Source organism: Pezoporus flaviventris, unplaced genomic scaffold, assembly GCF_033815535.1.
Source record: "Pezoporus flaviventris isolate CSIRO_AGI_PZ_B2104156 unplaced genomic scaffold, CSIRO_AGI_Pfla_v1 ptg000090l, whole genome shotgun sequence".
Taxonomy (NCBI): domain Eukaryota; kingdom Metazoa; phylum Chordata; class Aves; order Psittaciformes; family Psittacidae; genus Pezoporus; species Pezoporus flaviventris.
The window spans coordinates 4,848,721-4,873,892 of NW_026892638.1; the positions used below are offsets into that span (position 1 = coordinate 4,848,721).

The window sequence follows — 25,172 nt, forward strand, 5'->3', positions numbered from 1 at the left end:
ACCAATAAGCTCCTAGACTACCTATGAAGGTTTCATTTATTCTATCACACTGGAGGCCTCAGAAAACTAATTGTTTATTCAAGTCTATCTGCTCCATCCATGCTCAATTAGGTCTCACTTTTCCCTCAGTTACAGCGAAATTAAAAATAAAAATGCAAGGTGAAACATTCCCCATTCCACTGACCAGCTCCCCATAATAAGCCACTCTGAACAACTGCCACTCCAAGCACAGCTGAGAGCTTCTTGACTGTAATGCAGTGTTTAAGGTACCTACTCAGTGACTTAAAGAATTCCTACTCATCAACTTATTCCTCTGACTAATGGAAAACACATTTGTAATGCAGCTTTCTAATAAGCACTAGCAAGCACTGTTAAGTGTAAACAGGCACTCCAGCTACAACAGTTCACAAGTATCTCAATTTTAAGAATGGGAGACATAACCCTTACACACAGTTAAGAAAAAAAAATAAATCTCCATTTTGTTATTACTTATTTAGACTATAAAAATATTAAATAATCCATTTTGCCACATAAAGCTTCAAATTCAGCATCCCCTTCCTTAGGAGTAACATACCAAAGGGAATCACTACACATTTATGCAAGGCAGGTACAAAACAAAAGAGAAAAACCCATGATGAAATGAGCTTGGAGTAAAAGGTTCTCAGCATGTAATGGAGCTGAAGTTGATCCATAAATCAATGCAAGATGAAAGCAAGATTATTTATGCGAAGGGGTTGCATTGTTAATTTACATTCTGATTTAGACAAGGAATGTTTTACTTGATCAATGTATCAGTCATGTGCATGTGTGTACTTGAGCACAAATTAGTAATAATTACCAGTAGGTGTATCTTCTTGTATTTTTTAATTAACCTTCACAAGCAGCATATACAGCTCCAGAAAATAAAGGTTTTCCCTGAGTTTGCCTTTAACATGATGCTAAGTTTTTAAATAATGCATCCTTGCCACAAGAGACCTTGCAGACAAGGGGGTTTTGATCTCTTTCTTCCCATTCAGTGCTGAGAAAGATACCACGCACAGCTATCTAACAATAGCTGCCATGAAAACCCTTTTCCTGAACTGCTTTGAAAGTGAACCAGAATAAGGCATTTCATGCCTTTATAGTTTTACCCTACATGCCTAACAGAAAATTCAGATTGGGATGCTTTTCCTGTAATCTCTTTAGCCTTGTAGCAAAACATATCAGAAGGGCATATGTATACGGGGAAGGGAGAGCACAACCCAATCTGCATTTGGCAGAGAGAGATCTGTAATTAAGAACAATAACCAAGAACCATGTTCATAATTTTAAGTGCCTCCACTGCATTTCACATCTTCTGTCAGAAGCCATTTGTCAGTCTCAGTCAATTTACCAAGGTCTATCATTACCATAAGTGTTTATTAATGCTATGTGGCTCAAGGAAGATTTTTTTATTCTGCCTGAAAACTTCAAGAAGTATTACAATTAGGAAATACCATTAAGACCGTGTGAGAATATAACCAAAAAGGCAATAAGTGACAATTTTATGTACTTCACCCCCTTTTTTTAATTATTTGTGTAATCTAAGCAAGAAACTGCCCATACATTCTAAATATCCTCATTGTAAAACCTACTATAATTAACTAGGGCCTATCCTTGCTGATCTTGGTGTTTTTATCCAGGCTTTTCCAATTAAATAGGTAGCTATTTAATACAGTGACACTGATGGGTGGGAGAAGGAAAGATGCCTACTTAGATTAAAAAATGCTGTATTAAATTCCATTAGGCAGGGAAATAACACAATATATCTGAAAGAACAGACATCAGTGTATATGTGTAGAAGAGTACAAAACAGACTGGCATGTAAAAGCTGTCCAAATGAAAACAATGACTGCGCTTGTCTTTACAAACAGTTTATAGCTGCTCTGTTTTCTTCACCCTCATATAGAAAACCTAAAATTAACAGAAGAAGATTTACTTTTATGGCTATTAGAGTTTTATTTATAGATCATATCACCTCAGAGATTTATATGCGCTTTCCTAAAAGTTCAGTATGACTTAGAATTTTCTAAATTACAAGAATTAGTTGTATACTAAGTTGTAACAGTTGATTACTTTGATATCATCATTAATCTCATAAGTAATTAAATGCAAGTTTCATTAACATGTCTAGAGTGTAAAGTAACCTGATTTCCTAAGCAACTAAATGCAATTCTAACCATTATATTTCACACTGTATTGAGTCTTATTTTGACTTTTTTTGCATTTCCACTAGCGAAATGAGAATGTTGTCAAAAGCACGACAACCACTACACACACATACACACACACACACACACACCCGCCTCCATTATCGGGGTTTACTAGGACTCTTTATGTCTGTAAGGCAGCATCGACTGTATGCCTTTTAACCAACTTGTAAATCAGCTTTGTGCCCTCACTTCAAGTGAGCAATATACCGTATCATTTGGTCAGTTGGGGTCAGGTGTCCTGTCTCTGCTTCCTCCCGGCTTCTCTCCTCCCTGGCAGAGCATGAGACTCACAAAGTCTTTGGCCAAACCAAAACATCATTGTTATCAGCTCTGTTCCCAGGCCGAAAGTCAAAACACTGCACTGCACCAGCTACCAAGAAGGAGAAAAATGACTGCTACTGCTGAACCCAGGATATGTATTCTAAGGGTTACACTGTCTTATTCAAAAGAATGGGACCCCACATCTTTCATAAAACAAAAAAAGTTGTCTAAGTCAATGTTGAAAACTTTAAATCACACATAGTCCTTTTAATAGGTAGATATTATGGACTACAGTAATGTTACACTGGAGGTTTGAAATACAGAAGTATTTTTAACACTTCAAAAACTGAAAACTACAGCTATTAGGAGGCAAAGATACTGCCCATTCCATGATACAGAAATCTGTCAGTTGTTTAGAATTCTGAAGTCTCTAAAAGGCATAACACAGATTTGAAAATGGACTTTTTATTTAAAAGTATTCAAACCACTGTAAGGGATCAGAAGGCTAAAAATAATGGCATTCAGAGTCAAAGTTGTCTGGAAATAAACCATTTTCTATTCAAATAGTTGATGTGCTGACATAAACCATACGTCATACACACAAAAAAGGCCCAAAACAGCTTCTTTCAGGCCTTCTCGAGTATAGGGAGGAGAAGCAGTTCGGAAGTTTCTAAGATGAAATCAGAGACTATTTCATCTACATATACAAATAGCATCTTCTTTGGATATATCTGTATCACCTACAGTACAGCTTCACTTCATTTTAGTTGCTTTTTTTTATTCTGATAAGTAGCAGACTCTAATCCAGGAAACCATATCCGGAATTGCAAATAAAACAGTCTTGCTAAGATATAGTAACAAGAGTCCACAAGGAAAAGCATGCACTGCTAAAAGCTTTGAAATTTATGATTTGTGTGACTAAGTACCACTGTGGGAGTTAACCTAGTTTTCTACTGATGTTCAACTGCTCTAGTAACAGGATATTTTTAATACTGAATGTAAAAGTTATTAAATAAAACTATTCCACAAAAAGGAAAACATTGCATTATCTAAAGCCAAAATCCAGGTTTAACCCCCAAGAAAAACTCTGCAGTATTGAGGTCAGTGTATCCCTCCAGAAACCTACTCTTCACTTGGATCAAGAGTATTTAAACTTGCTCTTTCAGAGAACAAAGCAGCAAGGCTAGTAACAAGGAAATTCAAGCTCTAGTTTTGTCATTTCGTTACTGGAGCAGTATTTATTAAAAAAAAAAAAAAACAACCGAAACCACACACCAACACAACCCACCAAGGGGGGCGTTTCCAGCATATTTTCAAAAACTTATCTGCTGATTTTTCTCTAGAAATCATTCATTTTTTTCAGAAAGCACATTCCCAGCAAAGGAGGACACACTTTTAAAGGTTTTTCCTTCAATACTCAACATTCATGAACTTACTTTCCCAGTCAACCACAGCAGTCCAGAAGAGTAAAAATGGCAAACAGGGTCCTCTCCTGGGACACAGAGAGAGACAGTAGCTGTGACGATTCTCCAGAATTGCTTGTTTCACTAACAGAGATGCACTCCCCTCTTGGAGTTTAGAATAAATATACAGCAAAAGTTGAAAAGGACAACCAGAGCAACCTGGATACACAAATTGTTTTCCTAGTTACCTTGTCTTTATTTGCAGAGAACTTCAGAAAGTGATTGGTAATTGTCAGCCCCAGTAAATAGCATACAGCCAATAGAGCAAGTAACTTTGAATCTCAAAGCTACCCCACAATTATTACTTCAGTAATTCACTAAGCCTCCTCTGGCTAAGACTTAAATGTTCCCTTACTTACATACACTAGTTAGTGGTTTCCAAGATAATGCCCATTTGGGGAAAAAAAACCCTATTTTATATGTTAAAAAAATAACGTTTGAGTATGTAATTTCAATAGAATAAATATTTGGCAGGGTTTAACTTTACAAATTGTTTTTCCTGAAGACTACTGGCATGTAGTCGATCAACAGCATACCCTGCTGAAGTTGCAGGGAGCAACTCCATGTAACGTTTCTGCAGCACATTTCTCCCCAGGAAGGAACCAATCCCAAACACTTCGACACCCCTTTAATAAAGCCCAACTGTCCCATAAACCATGGAATACAGATTTCAGTTAGGGATCTACTCATATGGACTACCGCCTCCACAGCACTTAGTGCTCCTGCCCATCCAGGGAATACAGCATCCAGAATTCTTTCCTATAACAACTGCACACTAGACTGCCCAAGGACAATAAACTGAGCAACCTTGGCAAGCTTTTCCAACAAAGAAAATGCAGTTTGCATGCATGCTCTCATTTCACAAAATCATATAGGAACTAGTGTAACTAACAGATCTATTTATTAAGAAATATAACCACACTCAATTGTCCTTTACATTTAGGCAGGCAGCCTACATTCCCAAAGCCACAGTCTTCCCAATAATACTACTGCTGCATCTTTTTTTTGCAGATGCAAAGAAAGGTGTAGAACTGCATGCAAGTGTCAAGACTCAGAGTGCCACAGGACATTTATTCATGCCCCATACTGTCAACTGAACACTCTTTCCTACAGCTTCTTGTTTCACAGTGCCGGCATACTAGGAGGTCACGCAAGAATAACATGAAACAATGGGCTCTCCAGGAGTGACTGGTGAAGAAGGAGAAAGAACATAAATCTCTTCCAGGCTACTCCCATGCTGTAGTTGCAAACACACATTATAGCCTCATTAAGAAACAACAGCACTGTCAGAAATCCTGACTCAACAGCAAGCCAAAACTAACACAAGTATTTCCTCTGTAACAGCATTTCATAAAAATAGTAACCTTCAGAAGTTTCTAACACCTTAGCTCAGGCTCCTGGTTCAGAGTCCCCATATTTATACCTTCCCCAAAATGGGAGGGAGGGAAGAAGGAGAACAGGTGCCTGAAGGGAAGAAGTAATGACAAGAAGGAAAAAGCAATTCCGCCCCTATCAGCCTGCTTGACTTGAGCCCGTTCATCTTCCATTTATCCTCAGGCAGCCCCGCTTCTGTCAGGACCCTCTATTGCATCCAAGCTCTTTGGCACATGTCTTCATAAGTACCCATGGTGCTTCCATGCATGATGCTATTTTCTGTGACTACAGAAATTAAATTAATTTACTGGAAGTGGTCTAAGAAAGGGAACAGCCTGAGGCCAGTGTTAGGCAAAGAAGAACCAGGAATGAAGCAATGCAAACCTCAATGTTTCGATTTTTTTTCCACTTTCACCTTACCATTTGAGTCTTCACTATTCTCCAGTCTGTACTGCAGATACGCTTCTCTTTACTGCTGTCGTAAGATGACTTGGCATTGTCGGGTGTTCTACCTCCAGAACAATGACTTCAGGGTATGCAGTTCCTGATGCACAGAGTGTAAACCACTTATAATGAAGCACAAAATAGAAATCTGATGTCAGATTTCTTTTCCATTCTGCTCATTTAGTTGAAGTTATAGAAATATTCAGGAACAGACTGCTGAAAGATAGCCTGAGATGTTCAACATGAAACACAGTGAACCTGCAGTCCCTGCCAGCCAGCAGATGGATGCGTGTCTTCACAGCAGCAGTCAAGTGGAGTTTACATAACTACTGAAAAAATAGTCCTCTAAGTCAGCATATGGTCCAGTCAGAAAAACAATCATCTGTTGAGATGAAATGTTGGCAAAAAAATCTCAAAGTGCCTGATCACCAGTGTATGCATTAAACTCAGCATTGCAACCTTTGCTGAATCACAAGCTTGAGAATCCTGAGATTGCCTCAGCTGACAGTTATCCTCTGCCTGATTCATCTCAAAGACAACTGCTCAAACAGCAGCATGCTCTTCCAGTTGCATCCGCCTTGCAAAGCCATCTGACTCCAGAGAAGGGAAGCATAACAGCTTCTCCGGATAAGACAAAAGAGTTAAGAAAAATAGCAGACTGACCACAAGTGACATTTTACTAGTTGCTCAGCCTGTACATGTTCACCAAGTCACTTAACAGCTGACCACGACTGAGGTTATTGGAGAAAGGCAGACCCCTTGCTCCCTTCTAATTCTCTGAGAGCTGAGCAGGAAAACCAAGCCCAGACAGTACACTGACTGGACAGCTACACCCCCAAAAATGTAAAGACTTGAATGAAAGAAACAAAAGGTAAAATGCTCAACCTATCCAGTCACTTCCTCCTCTCATTTCAAGCCAACATTTAACTTCAGGAAAAATCTACACTACACTCCTTGTCTAAAATCCAGATCAAGTACATTCTCATCCCCAAGCTCTGCACGGCGTTACTCTGCATGACGTTACTCTGCACAATTGGATCTTTGTGGCACCTATCCACATCCCTCCCAGAGAAAAAGTAGGTGCTGCCAGCAGAAGGGCATGTTCATATTGCTGTCAGGTTCTACATCAGCATCAGAGATCTCACTAAAAGTCTTCAGAAGACTGCATCAGGGAAAGCCAGAGGTTAGGATAAGAGAAAGATCATACTTAAGGGTATTATTAAAAGAAATGTGGGGTTTTGGTACCCTTGAGATTATGAAAAGAAGATCCGTAAAATTCACCAAGTCAACATACCTTGAAGGTATTTCCCTTCTTCCTTTCTTTGCTTAAGTCCTAAATCCAACTCAAAAGAAACTTCAGGTAAAAGTTTGCAAGGTACTGGAGAAACAATTTGTAAACTTAATATTCTTACATGTGTTTTGCTCCCGCCTTCCAACCATAACTCACGTGTGTGAGGGTTCCTCTGAAGCTTCTCTACAGGTACAAAGGAAGAGGAACCACTTCCCTTCCACACTAACTGAAGACATCGTGGCATTAGACAACACATTTTGGAGTCAGTCTTCCTGTTAGGTTCACATTAGCTCCAAAACCACAACATTCAGGGCTTCATTCATTAACAAATAGCTCACCTAGCAATTTTAGATTTATGTCAGGCACACAAAAGTACAAACTTCTGGACAGAACAAGCTATACTGTTAGGGACACCACAAAGTCCAGTAGATTTCAGGAGTTTTTGTAACTTCACATTACAGTCAACAAAAGAAAAATTATAATGATCAAGTCTGCTGGTCTAGTAGCATGACCTTGTATTAGTTTCACTATCACACAAGCTTAAGCAGTGCCAATGGTTTATCCGTATGTATTCCGAAATCAGAAACAAATGTTAGCTAGCATATGAGCATGGAACAAGTTACAGTAGGTAAGCCACAGCACAAACATAGAAAACTGAAAACCAGTATGCTATCTTGTATTTATAAAGTGCAAATATCAAAATGTTACAGATAATTGGAAATACTAAGACCCAAATTTTCCTTGCAATTATTTGACCACTTGTTTACAGTCTTGAAGCATTAGATTTATGCATCACAGTCAAACCTTTATGGGGAGGGTTTCCATGGCTCCCTCTTTGAATTACCAAAACCAAATTCCCTAATTGTTCCTATGCTACCTTTAATAGCAGCTTGTTTAAAAGATAAAGCAAAGATAAAGCAAGTTAAGCTCTCTTTTACTAAAAACTGCAAGCTCTTTTATGAGTCAGGCCTAAGCTGATTACTTTCCAGGTGAATCAGAAAGTCACCTGCTCACAAATCTTAGAGATGAAAGCTCACATTCTGCAGATGACACACAGCTCCCAGAATTTGTATTTAAAAGCCTGTATTTCAGAATATTTAACAAAGTGCCCAGACTGCTCTCAGAACAAGCCATTAAACCATCAGTATCTCAAAACACCATTACCCAGTTATTATTAGGACCTTCAATGGCAGAACAGAGAAAGTTCTTCCCACATTTTCCCATTTCTCTTCAGGCAGATTTGGTTAAAAATTAGACAAGCAGGTATCTAGGAATCATATGCCAGGACCTCATGCCAACATTCTTGGACAACAGGTTCTCTGAAAATGCATGAACTTAGAACAAGAGTTACTGGCTTAGACAGCATTGCTGGGGTTACAATGTTTGATTTATGACTTATAATAGTGACTCCTTCTGTGAGCTTCTGCATTAACAGCCCTCATACTGAATTGATGTAGGCCCACTGGGCAGGGCAAGCCCCTGCAGAGGTATAGAGAATCAAAGAGGGGGAAAAAAAAAACAACCCGAAACGTTCCTTACAAGAAAAGAGGCTGGAATACTTCAGACAAAAGAAAAAAATCAAGTGGAAAGTGAAAAAGATCAGACTATGACTTTCATACACAGAATTTTCTTCCATCCCCCCAAAACCCCATCCATCTATGCTGCAAAGAGCTGTCAGTCTTTGGCCATCATTAAAAATCTGAATTTAGCCCTTCAAAGCTGTAAGACCTAATGCACAGAACCTGAAAGGCATAAGGTGAAAGGATTCTGGTATGCATCTAAACACTTTCAAATAAAACTTAAAACTCAAAATCCAACTGACACTGAATCCTCAAATAAAGAAAAAACCCCACATTACTTCCAGAATGATGAAGATAACCTTTTATTCAAGAGATTATACTCTGAAGTCTTACACTGAATGATGGAAGTGAGATTGGCACAGAAATTCTTATTCTGAAGTCTTCAAACAAGAACCCATACTATACCTGTTGACGTACAGCATAAAGCAGAATAACTCTCAGCACGGAAGCATCATAAAACATTTCTCATCTACTTTAATCAGTATTTAGTTATTTCAGATCAAAGTCAAAAGTAGGAACACAGCCCCTGGAAGCAGCTAATCTGCATACACACTAAAGAAATATAATAATTTATATAATAAGCCCCTCCCCCCCCCCCCCCCCCAGATGGCCCAGATTTGTGCATGAGGTTCAAGCACTTCCAGCACATTTTTACCATTACATCATTGTTTGGAGTTTCAATCATGGAAACAGTGAAGTTATTCATTATTTGAAGACATGGCCACACTTGCAAATTAATCCAGTCAAATCACCCATTACCTACTCTTTCATATGTGTATCCTGGGTAAAAACAGACGTTCATCAAGCATACAAAAAATATGAAGGCTGCTGCTTTGTTTTCTTTTTTCCTTTTTTTTTTTTTCTGATAATAAGCGTGAGGTGGGGCAGAGAGGCTCTCAATTATATATGCATACACCTCAAACACATACTGAGCAAGTATGGGTTAAGAGGAAGAAAAAAATAAAGAATAGAAAACACAAGTCACACCTCTGCAGATCACATAAGACAATGAATCACAGAGAGCGAGCAAGTTTCAAATCACAATTGAAGCTAATGTGCATCTAGGGGATACATTTTGCCTTGCATTTGCCATTCCGTAACATTATGGATTTATAAAAGCAGAGCCTCAGAAAGAAAGATCAATGTACAACAGTTCTCTTTGATCTCTTGGTTTACTTACTTCTGCAAGTGAGATCAGATTTAAAAAGCCACAGGAATATACCACTTTGAAGTTTTTTAACTTTTCATTAACTGGAACAGTGATACACGATTACAAGACAAATTCAGACGGTACAACTTACTTTATTTTTGCAGACTTAAGCTTCTTGCACAAGTAGTAGGAAATCCAGTGCTTAATTCAATTTGCAGGTACGTGATTTGTCAGAAATATGGGAGTCATGGGAAAGAAAAGGATACTTCAAGAGAAATGACCTATTTTGCTCTGGAATGATTAGTGTGGCATCCCCTCTCAAATTCCAAGAAAAGCCACTAGGAGATAGTATCTATTTTCCTTTTCATGTTTATTCAGCTGGCAAGCATGACCCTGAGCACTGACCAAATTAGTAAGGTCCGTTTACCCCTTCTCAAACAAATTGAGACTAGCTAATGATGACAGGAAAGGAAGACTGAACTCTTTGCTCTGAATAAAATTGTTGGCTTTTGATCTTGGCATTCTTTAATGTCCTTAAAATGACAACTAAGCATAAATACAGTGAAGTGCCTAAAGCTAACACATGCATGGCTCTTTTTTTTAAAAAAGTTAACCTGGAAGTAGATCTACTACTTTACAGATAATATGCTGTAAAATCAGGCTACTGAATGGAAAATATAAATTTAGGTAAATTGAATTTTTGAATATTTATATAGAAAGATTTAAACTGTAACTCAGCCAAAACATGGGGGGTGGGGGGGGTGTGTGCTTATAAAGCTGCCCTTTTTGTTTACTACTTTTGGGGCAATATATATATGATTTATTTCTACTTAAGATTTCATCATAGTATCTAGAAGGCAAGATGGTAGAGAAAGCTAGAGATTGAAAAATAGTAAATATACACTAGCTAAAAAAGTTTCCCTACAAACAGAGATACAAAAATGTCACTGGATGACAAGTCTGAACAGGAAGTTACTCTTTATTTTTCCTTTTTTGGGAGAAATCCTGGTAATCAGAAGAGTAAAGAAGAACAAAAAATATTCTTATTTAAAAAACTTTTTTTTTTTTAAATAAATAAATAGTTCTGGGTTCTGGTGTTGAACTATTTTGTCTTGTGTGCATAAACTGCGGGGGGAGGGGGAGGAACCCACCGAAGGAACAGATATCTTGGTTTGGTAATCATAGAAAGGAAAAAAATTAAAAAATCCACATACCATAGTAATATTCTTGTCAGATTTGCTTACAAGAACAAATCGGTACACTATGAAAGATAAAACTGCAATAGCAACCCTGACAGGACTGGGGACACTACCGTTAACTAGGGGAGTATGAAACCACTACGAACACCTACCAAGAAATAGCTCTACAACAGCAGACAAATTATTATAAAGTTGTCTTTGCCTATTTATACTCAATTTCTATTTCTGCCCACATGATCAATCCACATAGAAGCTTACCAAATATGATCAGAGATTTCCATTTTATCATCTGGACACCCACACAGATGCTAGGGAAAAGAAAGAGACTTCACCATTTTCTCACAAACTGCTCACTTCTTCGTTACCCAAATTGAGTAAATTCCTTTCTTCCCCCAGATAAAAGCTTATTGTTCATAAAATTAGTCTTCTCCATGAAGTAGCTGGATCTGAAGTAACAGAGCCTCCTAAGAAGGAACAAGGAGATGAAGTTCTAAAACAACCTTCTAGACAAACACTGTTGACTCACACAAGGGAATCTTGAAACGAAAGCACCATCTCATCGAAGAGAGAACTTTCTTGATCAAAAGACAGCCAAACCCTAGGCCAATCCAGCGCTTAACTGGGGAGGTATCAAACTGCAAAGGAGCAGTAACTGAATTCTGGCTATTCCTGAAATTCTCAGAAAAATACTCAAAGCCAAAAGGGATACCTGGAGCAGCAAATGACAGAAGGTACTCTTCTACACTGTGCTACCAAAAGGAATTACAACAGCTGGCAAACAGCTTCTGTCAATCATCTCCACCACCTACTGCCCAAAGAAAGAAAAGAGGGAATGAGACCAAAAGGTCACTGCACAGAAGGAACTCAATACATTGTCCCAGGGTTTGCACTCCAGGGACAGAGTTAGGGGCCTGAAGCCAGCACAGGAACGTAGACGGATTCAGGTTGGAGATGCAGTCGCCGCAGTTCTCCCACTTGCCAAAGACGCTACTGACAAGGCACGTGACAATCTTCAGTCACAACAGACATTTTTTCCCAGCATGAGGTCACAAGTCACAAGCCACATAATACAACACAAAGGGATAACAAGAAACTTTTTGTTTAGACAGCAGTTACTTTAAAAATCAACTAAAAAAACCCCATGCAGCTCCCCATCCCCTCTCATTTCCCAGAGAGCAGCCATACAGAGAGCATCAGTATAGAGTATGTCTTCTCTAGCATCTATGAGAAGAAACAGAGGTTATAAATGCTACTAAGGAAATAGCTTCAAGACAATTTTGTGAGAGAAGAAAGCTCATTTTAAACTATCACAACACTTTCTGCAGGCCAGGCTGAAAAGGTGAGCAGCAAACACGGAAGGTATCAGAGACCTTGCTCTTCAGTGAAAGCAGAAATACTCACCCTGGTAGCACCTCTCCTAGAGGCAGCACAGGGAATCCAGCTAAACGGGTACCACGCAGCAGGAGGGTCAGTCCCAGTGAAAACACACAGGTGGTGCCAAATCAGAATCCACAATGAGTTGTGTTAAATAGGTTTGTGTAGTAACCCTGAAAACACAACCCTGCTTTACAAAGTCCCAATACAGGGCAAGCCTTCATGCACTCACTGCAACCCACAAGTGGCAGTGCATGCAGAAGGGCACATCCAGTTTTGCTCACAGTGCACTGCCTTTCCTATGTTCTGACCATTTATTCAAACGGTTGGTTGATTTTCAAACACCTACATCAATAACAAACACGACTGCAATTACATCTAAGTTTTAAGTGACAGCCACAAAGAACGTAATTAGGTCTTCTTTACATGTACTTAGATGTTTCAGTTTTCTAAATTCTCTATACCACAATTATAAGTATCTTTTGGACAAAGTTCATTTTCTTCCCAGTTTCAGAAGAGAAACATTTACCATTAGGCTTTAAAATGCACTGGTTTACTATTGTATAGTAAGAGTCAATTAATATAATTCATTACATATGATGGCTGTATTACTTTAAAGAAATTATTTACATTTTCTGAATGGTAATGAGGTATTACAGGTCAGGATATCAGATGTCCTTGTGTATTGTGAGGACTGTCCTACTTTAGTTATGAACTCTATTACAAAACACCATCTTTTCCTGCCCCACCTTTAGAAAAGCAGAAAGTGGGCAAGGGGATGACCAAAACCTTTCTGCATGGATTATTTCTTTGTCCCAGCTCTGCCCTCTTCCTATCACTCATAAGAAAACCTATGTTTCCTGTCTGTGTCAAGGAAATGTGGAGGCAACATGGCTGATGTAGCACGAAGACAGCAGAGCAATGGCAACAGCAGGAAAACAGAAAATGACAATGACAAAAAAAATACACTAGGCCAGAAGGTACTTTCTTCAGGTACTAGAAGGAGGGTCATCCTGCCCAGCCTCCTGCTTCCATGATCTCCATCACTCAACGATGGCTCAGAAAAGGCAGCTCTCAAAGATTCCTCTTAAAATTGATTCATAACTAAAACTCCCTGTCACATTTCCCAGCTTGCACAATCGTGCATGTGAACAGCACCTCAAGCAGAGAAATTTTTAAGCTGCTGCAAACCATTTCCCCAAGGGTAACTTCTCAGGAGTGCAGTGGGGACACTACTCCGGCCTTTACTAACTGACTTCACAGGGCTCTCAGGAGCACTGACGAACTCCTCTTTGTCCACAGAGCTGCCACAGATCCCACTTCATAGGGAACAATGTTCAGGACACAGACTTGGGCTGATTTCAGATAAATCCTGTAAAGTTTGAAGGTGACCAGGAAACTGCAACATGATGAATACAGATACCACAGAGAAGCACCTTCCCAGGAAGGCTCCCTCATTTCTGTTTACGGGGATAGTTTTAGACCTTGAAGTAGTTCTTCTAAACACAAACTTATAACAAATTGGAAGTAACCCCTAAAAAATGTCAACATTTATCTCATGTCAGAAACTGAAAGCACACCTTTTTCATGACTGCTGATTATTAACTTCGTACCCATTTGGCTTTTAAAACAGCTATGGCAATGTTTTAAGTCACTCAGCTCTTATGGCAGGCTTCTGTAAACCAAGTGGTAGTTGCAGTAACCTCAGCTTTTTCTTTAAGGGCTCAGAGGAGGAGGAAGGAGGAATAAAGAAACACAAAAAGCAAGGGTCACTGTGTCAGTAGGAAAAAAACTCCTAATTTGTTCAAAAACACACTAAAAGCTACCATGACCTTCCACCTAAAGGCTTTTTAAACTCTCTGGTTACTCAAATACCATCTGCTTGTAAACAAGGTGTTTCAGGCTAATAAGGAATCTTACTTTATGAAGTCAGCTAGTGACCCACTGCATACATCTCAGTAATGTGTTTATCTTACAGCACTGAAATGCAGAATATAAGTGGTAAGAAAAAATAATTTTTTAGGTCACCAGTGTGCCCGCACTGAATCATTAAGACTTGGAAAAGACTTTGCAAGCTCCCTCTTACTCACTAATGCAGTGAAAATTAAGCAAAGCTGGTACAAAGATAAGACAGACTACATTCAATAATTTCAGTTTTCTTCTTTCAAGCAGTATTTTTCTCCATAAAGACAACCATCAACAATCATGTTTAATGACAGCTAATTTGTGTTATTTGAAGACACATAACTAATTTCTAAATAAAAGCTACAATATTAGTTACCAAGATCACCCAAGATGGAAAAGCAAGGCCTAACTAACACATGGAGAAAGTATGACATGTTCGCAGCCAAGGCAAAAAATACCTATTTTGATAAAAATAACCTGTAGCCAGTTGCACTTCTGCAGATGAATTTATTCCTCAGACTCAATCATTTCAGGGGAAAAAAAAAATCCAAACAAACAAACAAACAAAAACCCACAAGATCTTAAATTTCAACAACTGGAAGTTCAGCTGTGCTGACTATTAAACACTTAGGTAATTCACTTACATACCAAACAAGACAACTAGCTTGTCTACATCTCTTGGTAGCAAAATCTACACTTTTCCTGAATTTACTACCAAACTGTCACATGAATGATGCAAGTTTATCAGATGCAGCTTCCCAGGTCTTTTGGGCTCTAGTCATAATAAAAGAGCAGTTTCTGTTCTCTAACTTGTTAATAAACTGTGCCAACATCAGAACTTAGTTACGTTGAGAGATCTCAAACCAACACTATATAATTTGGCTTATATTTGCTTTTAATCAAGTGCACCATTTGACAGCTACCATGGGGACAGTATCATTCTGCAGTTGTCCAAAAGACATAAAACATATCAAGATGAAACTAATGACTTCACTCTTGATCTAAGATACAGAGGCAATTCATTAGATAGATGGGCTGAAGAAACACTTTCAACAGAATATGGTTAAGAGTCTTATGTAGAGAAGATTGCCTTTCTTAAGCGTGTTCAGATACGAATGTCATTTAGCTTATTTTTAGGGAAAACAACAGCTAAAAATTTGCTTTTGCATTTGGAGTTACCTTTAAATGCTTTATTCAGGCAATATTCCAAGGAAATTCATTCTTCCTGAGAAAGTATAAGTCTTGCTTAAAATAAACCCTCATTTACCTGTATGCATCAAACCAATTTAATTACATGAAAAATTGAATGGAAATGCAGTATCACAATGTCAAAAGTTTATTTGCTGTCTCATAGCATTTAGAAAGTCAAAATGATTTCAAACACAAGTCTTTTGCCAATATTCAAGGGCATTTTGGATTTTTTCCAAAATCTCTGATGTTATATCCTGATTCCTCTCTCAACTTCCCATCCACACTGTAACACAGAAAGCAATGTTCTCTTTTTTCTTTTTTTTTAATGACAAAATTGCCAGCAACGTAAGAGTAAGCATCAAAATTCAAATATTCAAAATCACAATTTGTGAATTTTCAGTCTCCTAATATTATTATTATTTTTACCAGAATGATTTCTACCATATTTCTAAAATTTTACTTAAAAACCAAGAAAAAACACCCTAGCAAACTAATCAAGGAACTAATTACCAAGAAAAGTGAGTATTCCCCCATTACATTTTATGAACTATAGTGTCCATAAACTCTGTTCTCAAAAGCAAGTTTATTATAAGCAACTAAATATTGAGAGCAAATCTCTCAGCTGGCCTTGGAGGACTTCTCCAGACCTATTTGCTCAAGAATGCAAATCAGCCTTGAGTGAGCCTAACACCATCCATAAGGTCAGAGGAAGGGAGTGGGAGGGGAAGGCTACTTAAAGTCCAGCTAACACGACACTGAGATAGCTGTATATATAGTGCTAGATTTGAAAGGCTAATTGCAAACCAGAATAGTCCAACCATAGTAAAGGAGAACATGCCAGACATACACATTTATTCGAGTCATCAAGTTACTTGCAGCAACATATGGAATCAATCAGCAAACATTCAACTGGAAGCATCAAAGATAATTTAAAATATAAAGGAAGCCATGACTAACAAGCAGATTTTTGTTGGACAGTTATACTCTGTGCACTGTTGTACAACCAGCAGCACCTCAGTTTCACCCTTGCTGTGAAAGGTACCCTGCAATGGGGCTGGCACCAATCTGTGTTCATGAAAGGAGAAGTCAAAGGTCCCTGCTAGTAGGAAAGCCAGGCTTACAAGGAAACGCTAACAATAATCATCTCAACTTTGTTATAGCCCACTCCAAATCAATGTAGTTTAATTTAGATCTCTCTTATGCTGTTTCAACCCAGCCAACTTTCTGGATTTGTTGTATTATATTACCACAGTTAAGAAGCTCATTTCCTTTTAAAAGCGAACAGATAAAATGGTTTTTAATACTTTTCACTCTTTAGTATAGCTTTTCAGGAAAAAGAAGCAATTGACTTACAAGAAGTCTATCAGAAACAGCAATGCATGTTACGAGATACATCTTCTCATCAAAACAGGAAATTCTGCAGGTTGCCATTTAGAAACAAGCATCTTTTCCTACAGTCCCTGGCAAATAGCCATAATATGACTAATATAGCATACTAATGCAGCCAATTATGGAACAGAAATCAGCAGAAAAAATAAAACAAATCTACTCCAGTAACATGCATATACCGTATAATGAAGGACCTTTCCATAACATGTATTTTCTTGTCTGTAAGTGGTAAGGAGTGCTTGCTGTGGGGTAGAGGGGATTGGAAAATCAAGACATTCTAGGAGGAACAGATTCATTTTCCATTCTTTGTGTCCAAACAAGAATTCCAACTCTCTCCATTTCTATCTGATGACTTCATATCGCTGTACACACAATCTAATATGCTGTGCTACACTACAATGCAAGCTAAACATTTGATTTCTGACAATGTTTGCATTTTTGTAAGGGTTGTCATCAGCTTCGTGCATGCACTCGAAACAACTAAGTAACATTTATTTCATCTTGAATTGGCTTGGTTTTTCTCTGGTTTTAAACCCCAAATTTTAAAGCCTGAAAATGTTTTAACTCCTCAGGAATGGTAATTAGCCATTGGTACTTTCTGCTCATGTAGAAGAAAAATTTATAAAGAAAGGACTTTTTAAATAATTAAACTCTCTTCTTGAGCAATAGAAGAAATAACTGCTTCCCAAATATATTTAATTGAACCTACTGCTGTTTCAAATTCAATTTTTCTTTAATTGGTAACTGTAGTACATGTGAATTATTAATTAGCAATCCCTGAGAACAGGATATAAAATAAAAAGAGAAGAACAGGCTTCCAATGTAGCTGGAAGATAAACTCATGTTTTTTAACATACTCTGTAGAATTCTCCCCCGTGCTGCTTTTTTTTTCACTGCCATCTACCTGAAGTTCTGCTGGAAGGTTTTCTCTATGGAACCTACAGAAATCAGCTTGAGAATGACAGTTTTATGGGACTTGCCTTCCCTGAAATGTTAAAGATTTTTAGAAGGGCTGTAGGCACAAGAATTTTTACTGTGACTTCTAAAGAAGTTGAAGAGTAAGCAAGAACTTTTTAAAGGCATCTCTCCTCACATCTGTAACTGTGCTGCCAAGAACTGTTTCCCTATTAACACAGCAGACAGACACCAGTCAGAGATACTTCCAAGAAGCCACACAGCAATGAACACAACCACATAATGCCACAGCACAAAGCATATAATACAACTGCATTAGCACATCCTTGAACAGCAAATGACAAATATTTTCCTACCCTTGTGCATGTTATTTTAGGATGCCTACAGTTCTTTCAGCTTACCTGTGTCTAAACAAGGCTATTAACTGAGTCACCAGCTAATCATGTTCACTGCAGTCAGCATTACAAACTCTCAATTTTACTCCAAATCTTATGCCACTCATAATTTAGCCAAAACTGCTGATGAAAAGACATCCTCCTTCGGCAACTGCCAGCCTTTGTTTCAGAAATAAACCAGCCTTCCTTCATTCCAGAGCTGGGCTCTAAAATCCCAAATGACCAAGGTATATCTGGCACCATTTAATTTTTTTTACTTCTATTTTTAAAACTAATATCCACTGCATAAGGACAGCAGTCATCTCAGCTCTCCTGAGTGAGGATCACCTTAGCTGAGACTGCACAAGTCCATGAAGAACATTCAAGAAAGGATGCTAATGGCAAAAGGACTGCACCATAGGTCCAACAATATCCTAACTCTCAAGTTTTCACCCTGATTGCCAGAAAGGTGTGAATTTCTCCTACTCTTTGGGAAGAAAGAGTCCCCCAGGCAAAAAAAAAATGCACATCCAAAACTTGAAGTAAGAAAACCTAAAATCCAGGCATATGCGTCAACTTAGTGTTCATCTCTCACCAGCCATACATCCTTGCAGCATCAATTCATCTTCCTGATCAGCAGCACCACTGATGCCTGCTGCTGCCACTATGGCTCCTTAGCACTTCACTTGGTTAACACCGCATATCACACCACAGAAGAAGGAATGCAGAAGGTATGCCATTGGTACTAGATGACAATGTGAGCATGAAGATGCCTTTTCCTAGCTATTTATAAAAAAAAAAAAAAAAATTAAAAAAAACAACACAGGAAGACAGTTGTTAAACTGTAGTAGCAGAGGCAAAGCAATCAGGGATTGCTCTAAACAGGCAGGCACAGTTAATCTCTTGCAGGGAACAGCTAATGCAGAAAAACGACCTGGTTTTCCAGAGAGACTTGGGAACGGTCGTGTTAAGCTGAAGCATTAATAACATCCCATGCTAAGAGAGTTGCCTTCAACAGAGGAAGCCAAACACAGGGCCAGTCCAGCCAGGCAACAGAGGCAGTCAAAGCAGCAGCTACCAGTCCCAGCAAACATCCACTGCAGAGTGGCAAAAGCAACCAGTATGAAATTAAGCCTGACTAACATCTAGCCAAGGCACAAAAAAAACCCACAAAAACCCCTATCCTCCATGCCCATATCTACTTCATAAAAAAATGACTTCTGATTAGGAGGCAAGCACAGCCTTCCTGCATAGCAAGTGAAAATACTTTTAATTAGAGAAAATGTTGGAACTGTCTAAGCTCAAAACTTTAAATTGGCTTCCTATCTTGAGCAGCAAGTATCCTGTACAGACACTCCTCTTCCTCTCCTTCTTCCTCTGAAAAATGTTCATCGTCATCTACTTAAAGTAACAGGAAATTGTTGAATACTCAAATACATCTTTTCTAACTATTTTTTTGGTTCAGCTTGGAGTTGGTTTTCAGAAGCACAACAGTTACTGATGTCCCACCAGACACCATAACATAGGGAGGTTGTGCCAGAAAAGTACTTTGTATAGATGAAGAAACAGAGCAACTCATTTGATTAAGAACTGAAAATCTGACCCTTCCACAATTTGGATAAGATTTTATAGAAATTGCCAGCCTGCATTTAGTGGTCTATTTAAGATCGATTTCCATCCCCCATGGCCCCTCCCAATTTTCATTTTTGGTTTTGTTGGTTTTTTTTTCAGAAATTGAGCACCAGTTTTCCAGATTTTAATTCTTCACACAATCAAGTTGGGAAAAGTAAATACTTGTTTTTCAAAAAAAGATATACTGTTACTCAAAAGGAAAACCATTCAAGAAAGCCCTGTATTCTCTGTTACACAGCAGGTCAGGTGATATCATTATCTCCTGGCTTTAACCTGCAACTATACCAAGAAAGTTGATGAACCAAATTTCCTCATAAAAATTTCACACAATCAATAGAATGATTTGGTCTGGATGTGATCTTAAAGATCAGCCAGTTCCAACCCGCTGCCATGGGCAGGGACCCCTTCCACTAGACCAGGTTGCACAAAGCCCCGTCCAACTTGGCTTTGAACACTGCCAGGGATGTGGCAGCCACAACCTCTCTGGGCAACATGTTCGAACGTCTCACCACCCTCAGAGTGAAGAACTACCTCCTAATATCTAATCTAAATGTCCCCTCTGTCAGTTTAAAACTATTCCCCCTGGTCCTGTTCCTATCATGCCCTTGTGAAAATTCCCTCTCCAGATTTCTTATAGGCCCCCTTTAGGCACTGGAAGCTGCTCTAAGGTCTCTTCAGAGCCTTCTCTTCTCCAGGCTGAACAAGCCCAGCTCTCTCAGCCTGTCTTCACAGGAGAGGTGTTCCAGTCCTCTGAGCATCTTTGTGGCCTCCTCTGGACTCACTTCAACATCTCCATGTCCCTCATGTGCTGGGTGCCCCAGAGCTGGACACAGGTGGGGTCTCACAAGAGCAGAGGGGAACAATCCCTTCCTTCAACCTGCGGGTCACGATCCTTTTGATGCATCCCAACACATGACTGGCTTTCTGGGCTGCAAGCACACAATGCTGGGTCATGCTCTCAATCCATTCCCTGCCCAGTCTGTCCTTGTGCTTGAGAATGCCCCGACCCAGGAGCAGGACTTGCACACAGCATTGCTGAACTTCATTAGGTTCACATGGCCTATCTCTTGAGCCCGTCAGGTCCCTCTGGGTGGCATCCCTTCATTCCCATTTCACACATATTTCACAAGTAAAACATTTGTCTCCCAGCAAGGGAAACAGCAAGCTTTCTTGCAGTACTAAAATAACAGTAACAAAACTGCAACACATTCTTGTGCACTAAGTCTTAGAAGATTGCGCAAATCACTCTGGTCTTGATTAGGACACAGCACATGTGCACTCGGGGGCAGAAGCTCCAAGACAAAGTATGTGAGAAATTCTTCAGAGAATCCCAGAGCAGCACTTGCAACTGTCAGCCAAATGCAGCTGTGCAAATAAAAGTCAAGGATCCTGCTTTGCACTGCTCAGGAGATGGCCTCAGCTGCCAGACAGAGGGAAAAATACAGATTATGCTTACGGGTCAGCCCTGGAGAAAGTACCACCAACTTCCCAAAAGGGCCCATCAGTTCTGTCTTGGAGGCAGGGATTTCTGTTAACTACCCCATCACCCAATCCAATTGTAAGCTTTTAAATAAATAATGCAGTTCAGAAAGTCATGATCTTCTCTCAGAAAGTTGCATACAACTGGTCAGAACAAAAATACCTTACCCATGTTATTTATAAAAGGCATAACTGTTAATCCACATCTACATCACATATATTTAAAATAACCATCTGAATATATATTCCCACAAACACAGCACCTCAAGGAGTTTACCCACCAGCCTGTTCTCAGTTCACCTGCTCCCAAAAAAGATGGTAAGCTTCACTGTCCACTGTAACCCCTGCTACCAGTCTTACTTGCAGACGTCAGAAAAACATAAAAGCGTATGATCGTGGGAGGGGAGGGACAGACAAAGTCAGTGCAGTGTCCTCAGGAAAAGGTCCATGGTCTAAAACTGCAACTACTTTCAAGTGAACTTTGACAATTCAATTAGAGAAGCATCATTTGACTTTCAGACTAGATGCATCCTCCCACACAGGAGAAAAATCTCAGTTACCCTTGCATTACAATCCAACAGACACAGAGGTCACATTATGTTCGACAGTAAAAAGCCACTCTGAGGGAGAGTTCTGAATTCGGAAGAGAAGGGATATAGAATGAAAGCATGGCCACTCCACAGGAGACTGCTTCTACTTTTTCCATTCAGAAATCCACAGTGTAATTCCTGGAGTTCTGAGGAAGAGGAAAAAAAGTTGTCTTTTGAGGGCAAATTCTTCAAACTCCCATACCTAAGCTTTTGAAATGACTATTCAGCTATAATCAGCACTAATATTTTACTGAGAATGGAATTTATGCAGACTAATTTCTACCATCAATCACATCGCAGACTTAGAAGGGATGAGAAGGGGAGTTACAATTTTTGCTCTTTACAATGCTCACATAGGATAATATTTCTAAAGAGTTCTTCGTAATTTTCACTTTAACTGCAAAACTCCAGGAAACCTCATAAACATCCTTTAGATCCTTGTACATAAATATATTTTAAAGCCAGAAAATGACATTCGCATGTATGAATCAGCGTAACATCTTCTAGCATGAATCACTTTTCAAAAAATTGCAACCAGCTGTTTCCTGAAACACTGGTCATTCAGACACCTTTTGTCTTAATTCTATACACCTTGAGGGATAAATGGAGAAAACGCTAAATACATGCTGCATGCCTTTTCCAGTTCCAGTAACTTAATGAGCGTTGTGCCTGCAATGTTAAAAAACAGATTCACATTTTCACTAAGCACTATAACCATCCCATGATTTCATCTTTCTACGGGAATTCTGTACCTTGCATTATTTACCCACTTACTGTAAGTTACTTAGCTCTGGTAAAAAAAACAAAAGGTTACATTTAACTGTTGCTGAGCATGAGTGAATGTTCTTTCGGCATGTGACCACTTACTGTGCCCAACTAAACATCACAGAAATAGTCTTGCTTGATTCAATAGGAAGTTCTAACTTGGATTAATTTTCTTATAGCTATATCATAATATTATGGTTTTAGAAAACTACTGAGTCAGCCACTGAACTAAAAAAAAGTATGGCCAGTGCTGGAATAAGAGGCTGTAATTAAGAAATCAATCAGCTGTAGGAGCCTATAAAATACAAGTTGATTAAAGATACCTGAACACATGCAGATTAAAGACAGATATTCCAAAATTGCTCTGTTAAAGAAAAGTAGCCTAACAGGAGTGTGGTGATTAGGGGAAAGAAAAAAAAAAATATTACTTTTTCACTGCATCACTTCAACAGCTTTCAACATTAAAATATGCCCATTGCCCATAGTATATTTTAATTACACAAAATAAAGTCCTATCACCAAGCCTTTTGTAAGGGATTTCCAAACTTTCTGAAATTCTTAGAGTAATTAAACCAAATGTATAACAAATCAGCATGGCACAATATCCCCTGAGAGATACACCACAGTGTTCGGTTGGTGTATTTGCAATTTTTGCAATTTGAGAGAGGAAACAATCTCATTTACTTACTCCTTCAACTAAACAGGCACTGAACCATGTGTTTAAAATTCTTTTGAAAATTCTCATTTTCCTCCAGTTTAGAAAGCATAGATATAGATGTATCTATGACATACAGAAATAGCCCTATTTGCTTGCCTCTGCTTCTTTTTCTCAGTTTTCTTCGGCATTTAGAGCAAAGCAAGGTGCGAAGAAAGGCTCAAATAGCCTTGAGGCCTCTCTCATCTTCCCTTTCTCCTTTTCCACTAAAGCACAAGTTTGATGCTTTCACTTTTCAGCTTCAGTCTCTTCCATTTCCCACCTGGCATCACTGTAAATGCACCCTTCTCTTCACGCACCATCATCTTTGGTCACCTCCCAGGTGAACCATCCCAAGAGACACCTGGAAGGCTGCTTACCTTCACTACATCAGGAGTTGTCTCATTCTGTTTGTGTGAAGTTTAACGACCTGTCACTACTAGCTCCATGCCCTACAGGCAAAGAATTTCATCTCAAGAATAAAGAGGTGAAACCCTACTGAAAGTGGAGCCTGCACTTCAATCAGACTCCACCAACCAGACAGGAGTCCCAAATCGCATGTAAGCAGCTTTCCACTCCTGCTTTGTGCTCCCATGTAAGATGCTTCAGAAAAGACTACATTTAGCTTTCCCCCTCTTTTTACAGGATGAATCCGATTATTCAACAGATAACCCTTGCTTGGCTTGGAGTTCTTTCACATTAGAAAAATGGCAAGAGGAGAGGATACAGATAAGTCTTCATACATCATTAAGTCATCTAATACACAGAAGACTGATATTCACCATTTTACTCATATTCCTTCCAAAACAGCAGAAGAACCACACACTTTTGTCTGAATAGCAAAATATATCAAATATTTTATCCGCTACACCTGAAAAAATCATAGCAACAACTGTTACACAACTAGTAACCACATAATACCTGAAGTTAATATGCAGTTCTGTAACCAACAGAACACTGAAACAGGCAAAACTGAAAGAGTAGATTAATTCCTAAAAGCCAACACCCCACATTCACCTAAAACAAGAACATTATTGCAGACTGCTTTTTAAAACTAAAAATAAAAATTACTAAAGTATTTAACACAAAATAATTCCAAATCATAGATGTCCTGAAAAGCATTAAAAGCTTCATACAGAAGAAACTGCTCCAGCTTACATATTATCCTCTGACAGTAGTCACCCCATAAAAACACTTTCTGTTTCCCTAATTTAATATTGGAAATTCACTGCTGCTCTTCGATTGCGTACACTTTGTAGACACATAAACTAAAACAGCAAGAGACAACATTGCTGAGAACATAAGGTCAAAGGACCTCCAACATTTTCATGTTCTATGTTTTTAAGTCAAACTTAAATATTAATTAAGTTAATTAAATAAGCTGAATCTAAGTTTTACCTTCTTGAAGCTACAGGTGCCAAAGCTAACAAGGTCAGCCCAGGCCTACCTCTTAATAGTTAGTGACATTTTCATCATTCCTTCAAATAGCTGTATCTCATGAAAACATGGCCCTTTCTCATCTACATGTCCACAAAAGAACAGGGAATATTTTGCAAAGTCATTTTCCCATTGGTGGTATTCAAACAGCTTCTCATTTCAGTGTGCTTGAACATACATCAGGCTTCACTGCTTGCTTTCTTACACATTCACAGTATGAAGAAATTAACTTTATTACTATAGCAATCACCATTTCATTCCTACAGATGAAGATGGCAAAAGAATCTGACCAGAATTTCTAGGTGTTGCTGAACTTCCAAGAGCTAATCTGAATCACAATTTCAGTAAAACCTGAATTAGAAACTTAAAAATCAAAGCAGGACTTTCTCCAGTTCCAGGAAAGTACTTAATTGTGCATATCTGTTTAAAGAATC

At 38.7% G+C, this 25,172-nt stretch overlaps 1 protein-coding gene across 2 annotated transcripts in view; it reads right to left on the reverse strand.

The window, feature by feature from the left end:
- MAST4 (microtubule associated serine/threonine kinase family member 4) overlaps positions 1-25,172 on the reverse strand; it is a 274,847-nt gene that overhangs the window by 226,825 nt on the left and 22,850 nt on the right. The window lies entirely within an intron of this gene.